We start from the raw sequence: 10,000 nt of genomic DNA, 5'->3' as shown, positions 1-10,000 counted from the left end.
AGGCTATCATCGTAAATACAGGTTCATTCTCAACACAATCATTAATGAACATGATTTGATGTTTAACATATTCAAGGCATATAATGACCCACCCTTATGTGGATTATTTAGAGATACTTATACCTACCATTTTGATGCTGGAGCAAATAACATTAGGCCCATGGGCCACATTGCTCACTATCTACACTTTATGTTGGGACAAACATGAGACCCGCAGGCCACATCACTCACACGAGTTAGCCTGGTCCTGCTGCTGTTCAGCAATTGTGATTTTTAACAGATTTTTTTGCAAACATTATTCCGAGAAATATTGATTCCATATTGTGACAATTAATATAACTCTGATACAATGTCACAAGATAATTTTTTAAAAATCATCGAAAGATTTCATGTAGATTTGAACTTTTCTGGCCCAGTGGTTGTTGAGAAGAAGATTTTTGAAGTTGTTTCCTTATATACTTTGATCCCCTTATTGTGCCTCCCACCCCACCCCTGGTGTTATGATTTAAAAAACAGACTTCAATTAAAACTACCTTGGAATTATTGTACATGTATATTAATATGAATATCCATAGCCCTGTTATTCTTGAGAGGAAGATTTTTAAAGATTATCATAATATATTTAACCCATGTAGAACATTGATACCCTTTTGTGGCCCCATCCTACCCACGGGGGACACTGTCTCCACTTCAAAAAGGATATTTGGCACTTCATTTGAAAAACTTGGATCCTCTTCACCCACCATGTTTTGTAGCTACATGGTTCTGGAGAAGAAGTTGAAAATGTTAAAAGTTTATGGATAGGCGGACATACAGACTGACGCCGGACAAATTTCAATGTGATCAGAAAAGTTCACTTGAGTTTCACTGCATGCTCATGTGAGCTAAAAAGCTACAACTTTCTATTTATTATATTTTGTTTTACTTCACTTAACAAATGAGCAAAACATTTCAACAGGTTAATTAACAGACTCCTTTTCCATGTTTTGGCACCAACAACTTCATTTCAATTTCCCTCTTTTATCATAACACTCTTCTTTTCTCCTCACTACTGTCTGTTTTCATCTTCAAGCAATTTCTGTACTCAAAAAAGATTTCATAATTTTTCATAATAATTTCATGATAATTTTATGATAACTTTAACTGGTTTAAATTCAACTATTTTCAGTACTTTTCCTAATTAGTCTATTTTTAGAACTGCTATTCATGTTCTGTTAAATTAGAAACTCCTTGTCAATCCATTATATAAGTCAATGATTTCCATTTCTCTGCCCATAAATGAAGAGTAATTTGGACATAATATCTCTATTGACACATCCCAACAGGCCAAAACCTGGCACGAACTACATGCAAGTGAGTTCTCAGTAAGACAAAAATCAGCAAGAGTACAGGCGGAAAATTTAACATCAAATGCTGGTTGGTGGATTAATTATTTCCTTACTGGTCAGAACAGAATGTGCAGCACTTGTGCAGTTCTGGCTGCATATGGTCCACTCAGAATCTGTCAGTAAGTTTTATTTGGATTGGAACCCTAGCTGTCTGCTTCCCATTGTCAGTCGATGGAGGTAGTATATAACCAAAAAAGGTTGACATTGTGTAAATTTTAAATCAGATATAAAAAAAACAAACACTAGATCATATTACACACACTGAGAATTATCTATTGGTAACATGAATCTTTGTAGTGATCCATTGGTGGTGGCCAGACTAGCTCAGTTAGAAGAGCACCTGACTAGAAATTCAGGGGGCTCATGTTCAAATCCCGGTGTAGTCCATTGCATTTTCTCCCTTCCTGTTACATTAGGTGTAGTAGACCTGAGCCCCTGGAACTGACAGGTTAAAATGCCTGCCAAGGGATAAAGATCTGGGGTTGATGTCTTTAAGGTGAGAAGACATTTAAGGAGGGAGGAGTAGAGCAGTCAGCCGGGTTCGATTGCCTATGGCCAGATAGCTGTTGGTAGAGCATCTAACTAGAGATTCAGAGGACCTGGGTTCCAATCCTGGTCTCAAGTCTCCATTGCATTTTCTCCCATCCTATTACACTTACATTATCCAAGTTCATACAAAATCAGATAAGCAATCATGACCACATTTATCCCTAACAAATCTGGACATCTTTATCCCAGCCTTTCTATTGTCTCATTATAGACGTCTGATTGTCTGTGTGACTTCACTCACCAGTCACAGCAATTGAGTTTCTCTATATTAGTGGGCCTTAATTTCACAATATATATCTTCTGATACATGAATATCATTGGTAACATCTTCTAGCAGGTGTAAACAAGCAAACAAATCTAAAAAAAAAACATCACATTTGAAAGTCCCATCTCAAAAGATTACAACCTTTCTCAATAAATGCTTGTCCTGAACAGCTGAATTTGATGCAGACCAAAGTTTTGTGTCAACATGTAAAATTCTGCTTGTCCAAGTCCACTTACATTGTGTGGATACAAATTTACTTCCAAATCTGGGGAGGGGAATCACTTAAAGCTCATTCATTCCTGTTGATTACAGATGAAAAGTGGACATTCCTACTCATTTACAGCTAGTACTGGCAGAGACCATCCCAATATGTACTCAACGAGCCTATCATAAGACTTGAATGAAATAGAACAAGAGGCCCATGGGCCTTAACGGTCACCTGAGTATCATAGCCCATACAGGGAGTCTCATATTTGCATTTAATCCTCAATATGGAGTCTTTCGTGCACATGTTTATGATTTTCCAAAATACGCATACAATTTCTATTCAATTATTGAAGAAGGAAAAATGGAAGTTTTAAGCATATAAATCATTTTGACATTCCCCAGCCCTCAACCCCCCTCCCCCTCGAAAGCCTAAACTCCTGAACAATGGAATGTGAATTTCACAATTTAAAAAGAGGACATCATCACCGACATCAGAACCGTGCATTTAGTTTATCTCCCATAACTGAGAAAGTATATAAAAGAAGAAAAAATAAGTATTTTATAAATTTTCATCATGTGGCCATTATAAGGGCCTGAACCCCTGACCTAGAAACAATGAATTTCACAATTCAAGTAGACAACTTGATGGATATCATAATCTTGCATTTAGCTTATCTCATATATTATAACCATGCATTTTGTTTTCTTCAACATGTATGGGAGTAGAGAAAAAGATTTTTGAAAGCATGCCCTTTTTTTTTAGCATATTTGGCCCTGCCCATGAGGCCCTGGGGGTTGTAAGGTAATAAATCTTGCATTTTATTTTTCTCTTATCCTAGAGACACTTCACACCAATAAATGGGAACAACTGACCCAGTAGTTTTTAAGAAGCTGAAAATGTAAAATTGTTAACAGACGACACACAACAACAGATGAAGACCAACAGCAATGGATCACCTGACTCAGGTGACCTAAAAATGATGTTTGTTATGATCATTATCCTTTTTTTATTCTATCAAGTAACCTATCCCTTTCATTTTATGCCATGACCTTCACATTTCAGAGTAGGGAAATTGCCTTTATCACACATTGTACAATGGCATATTGCAGTAACCCGGCCATACCCGTAAATCTTTCTCCAGTTGGAATCTTTGCACTCAACGTAATATCTTAAAGACAATGTGCATTATTTATTAATAAATTCAATTGGAATTCGGTGTCACTTTTTATCATGAAGAACACATAAAAAACACTGCAATAAAGGACCATTACAATCATACACAGCCTCCTTAAACAAAGTAACACAGCCTCCTTAAATAAAGTAATGATGAGTCAATGACAAATGTGCATCACTATAGCTGTGTGATTCCACTGAAATTCAGTGAAAACTTCAATCTTGTTGATCTCTATTAAAGCTATGAATTCCATACTGCTTTGTTTGGTGTGATATTGTGTAGGTTTCTGTCAATGCCAAACAAAGACAAATGAGCTGTATAGGATGCAAAAGGATATGGACTCATTGATGAAAACCAGATCAAGGAAGGGTTGTCTTAACTGGTGGTCATACTTTGAAAATGACATTCGATCAAAAATACCTAGAGTTGCTTTAAAGTGAGAATAAGTAGCCTCTGTCCGTTAATATTAGGATGTTAATTCTGGATTAACGGGTACATTTTATGCTGAAACTATTACACATTCTCAAACCCGGGGTCTGAGGATCACTGAAGTCTCATTCTTTGAAACTCTTGGTTTGTATTGCTTGATATTCACTTCTTATTTCATTGATTTTTCAATAAAATGCATCACATCTTTTCAGTTATTTTCATTTTTTTTTAAAACTATGATGTCACTCAATGCTTGATTAAGTGCCTCAAACCATGGCACATTAGCCCAATGAAAATGCTGATTACAAAACTGTTGTATGACTATTGGTACAGCATTATTATAATTAAGTGCTGGACTTTCTAATTCATGCACCTGAGAATTGCACAAAGACAAGGTGTTTGGGTGAGGTTTTTTTTGCCTTGCATGTATATGATGAGAACAATTAAATACAGGTCTTACCTTGACTGTAAAAAAAGGTTTCGTACACTCTGCCAACTTTTATAAAGACTGACATGTAAATGAATTTACTAAAATGAAATGAATAGGAGAATTATATGAAGCCGAGGTCAGTATGCCTTAGGTGAGCATGACCACATATCACTGATGATCTGCTCAGGACAGCTCGGGGACATTTCAAGCCATTGAAGAACAGGACAGCGATTGATTGGATAAAGAGGGCCCTGGGTTCAGGTGAGCAGAGCTAAATGAGTGACAGGCCCCCTGGAGTAGTGAAGGCTGGACCATCAAACAGGGCTGTTCATCAATATTGATGAACTATTTAATGCCAGTCAAAAAGCCAAGGAAAATTATATCTTGATAATTAGCTCATCACATCAATGTCACTCTTAATCATCCTCAGAAGTGAAATTCCAAGACACATACTTCAAGAATTCTCTTCCCAAATAGAAAACAGACATTATTATAATACCAGTGATTTAAAGATAAACTTAAATTATTTTGAAAAGACAAATAGAGTATAAACCCCTCCTCTAATGGTTACAAGGTAATTTACATACATGTAGTAAAAAATTTGAAAATAAATTTGTTGCCTTCGTTCTGGGACAATTAAAAAATTGAAATACAGTGGAACCCCATTATTATGTTTTTCATTTTGTCACGATAAAATAACATAATACCGGGGCAACGTGATAAACGTTGTCACGATAAAATAACGTAATACCAGGGCAACGTAATAAACGGTGTCACAGTAAAATAACGTAATACCGGGGCAATGTAATAAACGTTGCCAGTGAAATCCATTAAAAATATCATTTGGAAATTGTATATCTTCCGTTGATACTCAGTGAAGGGGTGCGTGTGAATATATCTTTACTGTTTCTTTGTTTAAAAGGCTATGGTGGTTTGTACACGGTGATGACAGATTGTCACGCACCATCACGGATTGACCATCCAGGATGATCCGGCATCTTGTCCAAGAATGATGGTACTAAAATCATGTGCACATAAAAAAAAATATCAAGGGATTTTAGAATGTTCACTGAGCTAAAATCTCGTGCATGAATCAACCGATAACACTGGGCAGTTTGATCAGCGTATTTATGGACAAGTAGGTAAGTGAGAAAGTTTTCCAGTTTACTTTCGGAAGGTCGGTGGTCTCTTCCCAGGTACATTGTATCTGGGTTCTCTCTTCCACCAATAAAAACTGGGCACCACCAGATGACTGAAAAATTGCTGAGTGTGGCGGAAAACATCAATCAATCAATCGATCCCGAAAAACATGGTTATCAAGAAAACATCAAATTCAATCAATCAATGGACAAGATCTAACAACACCCAAGTTACATGTCAAAATAACTGATATTTTTTTAATTGAACACTGCCTTGAGTCACCTAATTCTGTCCAAGCCGTTACCTAAGCTTACCTACATTGCTACGATAAATTTCATCCTAAATGTTTGGTACCAAAGCTGTCCATAAATAGAGATTCAATAGCGAAAGTAATCACACGATTGTTGATTGATTATATCTTGTTTAACGTCTCTCTCAAGAATTTTTCACTCATATGGAGATGTCACCAAAACCGGTGAAGGGCTTCAAATTTAAGCCTTTGCTTGGCGCTTATGGCCATTGAGCAGTGAGGGTTCTTTAGCATGCCATACCTACTGTGACAAGGAACATCCGCTTTTAAGGTCATCTCTGTGGACCTGTGACATTCACACCTGATGCCTCAGCATTTGGTGATGGAACTCTCACTACCTATTTTAACGACTTAGGATTTGAACCCCGACCTTCCGCATGCAGGGTGAACGCTCTAACCTCTAGACCAACACTCTGTTACTTCCATAATGCTAATCACGCAAGTGGTTGAGAAATTATTATTTCTTCGATTATCAAAATATGAAAAATGAAGAAAATTTCATGGAGTACAATTTCTACATAACCATTCTTTAATTGTTTATCACTGGCTTCATTATATGGTATTCATCTGTATTGATGTCACCGAGATCTATCAAAGCGTGATCAGTCAAGCATCTCTAATCCACTAACAGACCAGGAAATTTACAAAGTCTTGAGAATCACTATTGGATAATTAGGTGTTTATTACATGTTTGTCAGAATTTTACAATGTAATACCGAATAAGGGCATCTTGGGACAACGACATAACCAGGTCTATTTTATGTAGGTTTGTTAAGAAATTATTTTGTGCTTTTAAATTCCAACGTAATATGCAGACTAACACAATAAAGGGGGAACATAATAACGGGGTTCCACTGTATTCACATTTCTAATTTTTTGCCATTGATATCTTTACTGTAATGATAGGCATTTCCTCATGAATGTACTCCAGTTGTTAACAATATGTGCATGAATACTGGTGCATTTTCAAAAATTAAATTCATTTCTGAATTATACCAACAACAAAAAAAACCCCACGGTTTAGGAATGTATGGGAAATTACATTAAAGTACTAATTGTTATACAGTTATCATTCTGTCACATTTTCATTCATTGAGTTTGTATGTTTGTCCCATTGTTTATTGACTATTTAACAGCAGTTCAAAAGGACAGTCTCAAAACGTGAACAACATTGTTGATGCCGACACCTGAATGCAATTTCATCCACTCTTCAAACACTTGCACCCAAAAGAGTAGTCAATAATCCATTAACAAAGACACCGAAGAGTTCTGCAAGAGAGATTCTGCATTGCTAAAATCATGCATAATTGTAGGATCTTCGGTCAGCCCGGCGTCAATGAAGAGATGTAGACAGAGCCCAGTGTCGTAAATCTCACAAACTTCAGTGCCAACCACCATCCATCTCTTTCCAAAACGTGGACAGATGATGGATAAAAATCTTAAAAACCGAGTCTTCATCTTCCATCATAAATGTTAGGATTTATTGTGAGAATGGTGACAATTTATTCACCAGATATTGCTGTGAATGAGATTTTTCCCTTCCCATTTGAATAAAATCAGGGTTCTAATGTAGGTTTGGTGAAAACAGGATATCACGTTCTGTTCATGAGCAAGAAAATTTCCTATGCTAACTTATAAATACAATCTCCGATCTCATCTTAGAAGAATAAAGCGAGAGTACGAGGGTCGAAAACGAGGGGCACGTGTAATTGACTGATTTGTTAATTTAATATGCCATTTACGTGAATCTTATCTTCATTAAATAAATGTGTTAGTTTGGAGATGAATTGACAGAAATATTAAGAATCAATGAAATATTCTGTGATCCAAAGATACCAGGAACTCACAAAAGAAATTATTCATATATCAATTTTGAATCATCACTGTGATTGATAATCCACACAATACGAAGTTTAAGTGTAACAGGGGAGGTTTTGAACAAAGTAAGCTAGTTACCTAAAAAGTTTGAAGACAAGTGATTTTTTGAGCATATAGATGATGTACATTGAGATTTATAAGCGTGAACAATTTGAACGAAAATGTGAATTTTATGTTTTGGAAACGGTTTTCATCATTATACAGACAGGTTCAAGAAGTCAACTTATAAATGGCAAATCCAAACTGAAAAAAGTGGGAAGTATTCTTTTGGGCATTTCAAATTAACATGTAGGATCTGATATATAAAAGGGAAGTAAATCTTGCCAATCTTGCAGTACTTTAACTACAATTTCTTTAACTTGAACAAAACTTTTGGGAAAATATTGAAAACAATCATTTTCACAGCTGCATTTAAACATTTCATTGCTACTTTGAAGTCATAAACTTTTGATGTGCATCATACTTGGAATCTAAACATAATAATATCCAGCAAAGATCGCGTCAAAAAATGATGCGATGAGCTCACTCCAATGATTACATACTGCAGTCACATGATTTCCTCTTTAACCAATGTGCTCTGAAAAAAGTCGCTGTCACTTCTGAACTATCATGTTTTCCTCACCTAATATTCATTTTAATGACACCCCATGAATTATGTAAGATTCTCCTGCTCTGGAAAACAACTGTTGAATCATGGATGGTGTATTGCAAGTAGTACTAAAGCTGCAGCGCTTTGAAATATAAAATGTTATGATATACAAACTTTTCACCAAGTAATCCCCGAATACATACAAAGTTACGGAAGCATCATGAAAATGAATTAAATTCACAAATAATTTGCTATGGTAAGGTCATTTTAAACAACCCATTATCAATGAATTTCTATCTAAATAGTTATTCAATTTTGATTTGTCTCTTTCCTGGAAACATCGTTTACTGTCCACAATATTGTGTGTACGATAAGCTGTAGTTATTCTAAACATGACATCACAATACAATGATGACATCATCTGCGCTATATTTTCCGTGCTAAATGAATATAAGCGGAGTAAATGTCTAAAGCCATGTTCCAAGACGGTCACACCGTAAAACATAATATCAACAATATCCTTTACTATTACAGGTTTGTACAATTAGTTATATAAACTACATGTGAACAAAGAATACATCATTTTTGTCAAATCACTTTCAAGCTTTCTAACAGGTTAGGAATTTTTAAAGACATTTCTTAATTGTACAACTGTCCCAAAATATTGAAAATAATTTTCATTTCTTTCTGTAGATCTTGTTGAACAGCATGCCTTCCTACAGAAATATTGCTGGATGTACAATTGTAAATTCTGATACTTGCATTAATCCTTAACCAGTGCAATGAAGGTCTGTCTGGTGGCACTATGAGTAAAATGTTGCAACATTGAAAACACTGCTTTCAAAATTGTCTTGACTGAATCAACTATGAAGTCATAAACAGATTCATCCCCCCCCCCCTCCTTTTTTTTTAATGCAAAACTAGCAGAAGGCACACATTTTCAAATCATATATCACTTGTTTCATTTTACATGATATAGATCTATTATAATAGGAGACAGCTGTAGACAGCGGATCTGAAGCAATATTAGCTGTCATTTTATTAGAAATTGTTGCTGTAAAATTGTGACAGAAAATCAAGGTTTATAAACATTTATTATTGATATTGGTGTGTTCGAAAATGTAATTAGAGGCCCTGAATGAAGCAACATTACATTAATTGTCTTTCTGTACAAAAAATTGATTGCTTTACAATGTAAGAGACATGAAATGTTCACTTTGATAAAATATTCAACTTAGTTTTAATTTTATGAATGAATATGGTTAAAGTTAGATACAAAACTATCATAATACATGTAGCACATTTTTACATAATTTAAATAACCTTTTCTGATTTTGAGCTAATATTGCTTTTTATGATTCCCTCTGATGACCTCACCTTTTCTGTAAAAGAGACTTCATTTCTCTGATATTTCCTAATTTCTCATTAACACAAACTTGAATATATATTAACTATTAATTATCCCCAAGATCAATGAAATTCTGGGTCTGCATCTACAGAGTTACCCCCTTTTCAATATGTTCAAAATTAGAGTGTGATTCTTTCATAATGATCAAAGAACATGTTTTTTGAGAAAATAACACATTCACAAATAAATTCTTTTCAATTCTAACAAGAATAAATCTGATTAATGGACACAC

General features: G+C 35.1%; 1 protein-coding gene and 1 long non-coding RNA gene across 2 annotated transcripts in view; both read right to left on the bottom strand.

Moving 5' to 3' along the window:
• The window catches only part of LOC130055161 (uncharacterized), a 6,758-nt gene extending 4,139 nt beyond the window's left edge, over positions 1 to 2,619 (bottom strand). Inside the window, exons 1-2 of the long non-coding RNA XR_008803435.1 lie at positions 2,439 to 2,619; positions 1 to 2,294 (exon numbers count right to left, since the gene is read on the bottom strand). The exon at positions 1 to 2,294 is cut by the window's left edge and continues 4,139 nt beyond it. This is a non-coding gene — a long non-coding RNA (uncharacterized LOC130055161). The remainder of the gene's footprint in view (positions 2,295 to 2,438) is intronic.
• Positions 1 to 10,000, bottom strand: part of LOC125673275 (protein tiptop-like) — a 57,223-nt gene that overhangs the window by 44,485 nt on the left and 2,738 nt on the right. The window lies entirely within an intron of this gene.

This window comes from Ostrea edulis, chromosome 1, assembly GCF_947568905.1.
Source record: "Ostrea edulis chromosome 1, xbOstEdul1.1, whole genome shotgun sequence".
Classification (NCBI taxonomy): Eukaryota; Metazoa; Mollusca; class Bivalvia; order Ostreida; family Ostreidae; genus Ostrea; species Ostrea edulis.
Note: the sequence above shows the minus strand (reverse complement) of the source record. Positions and strands in the feature narration are given on the sequence as shown.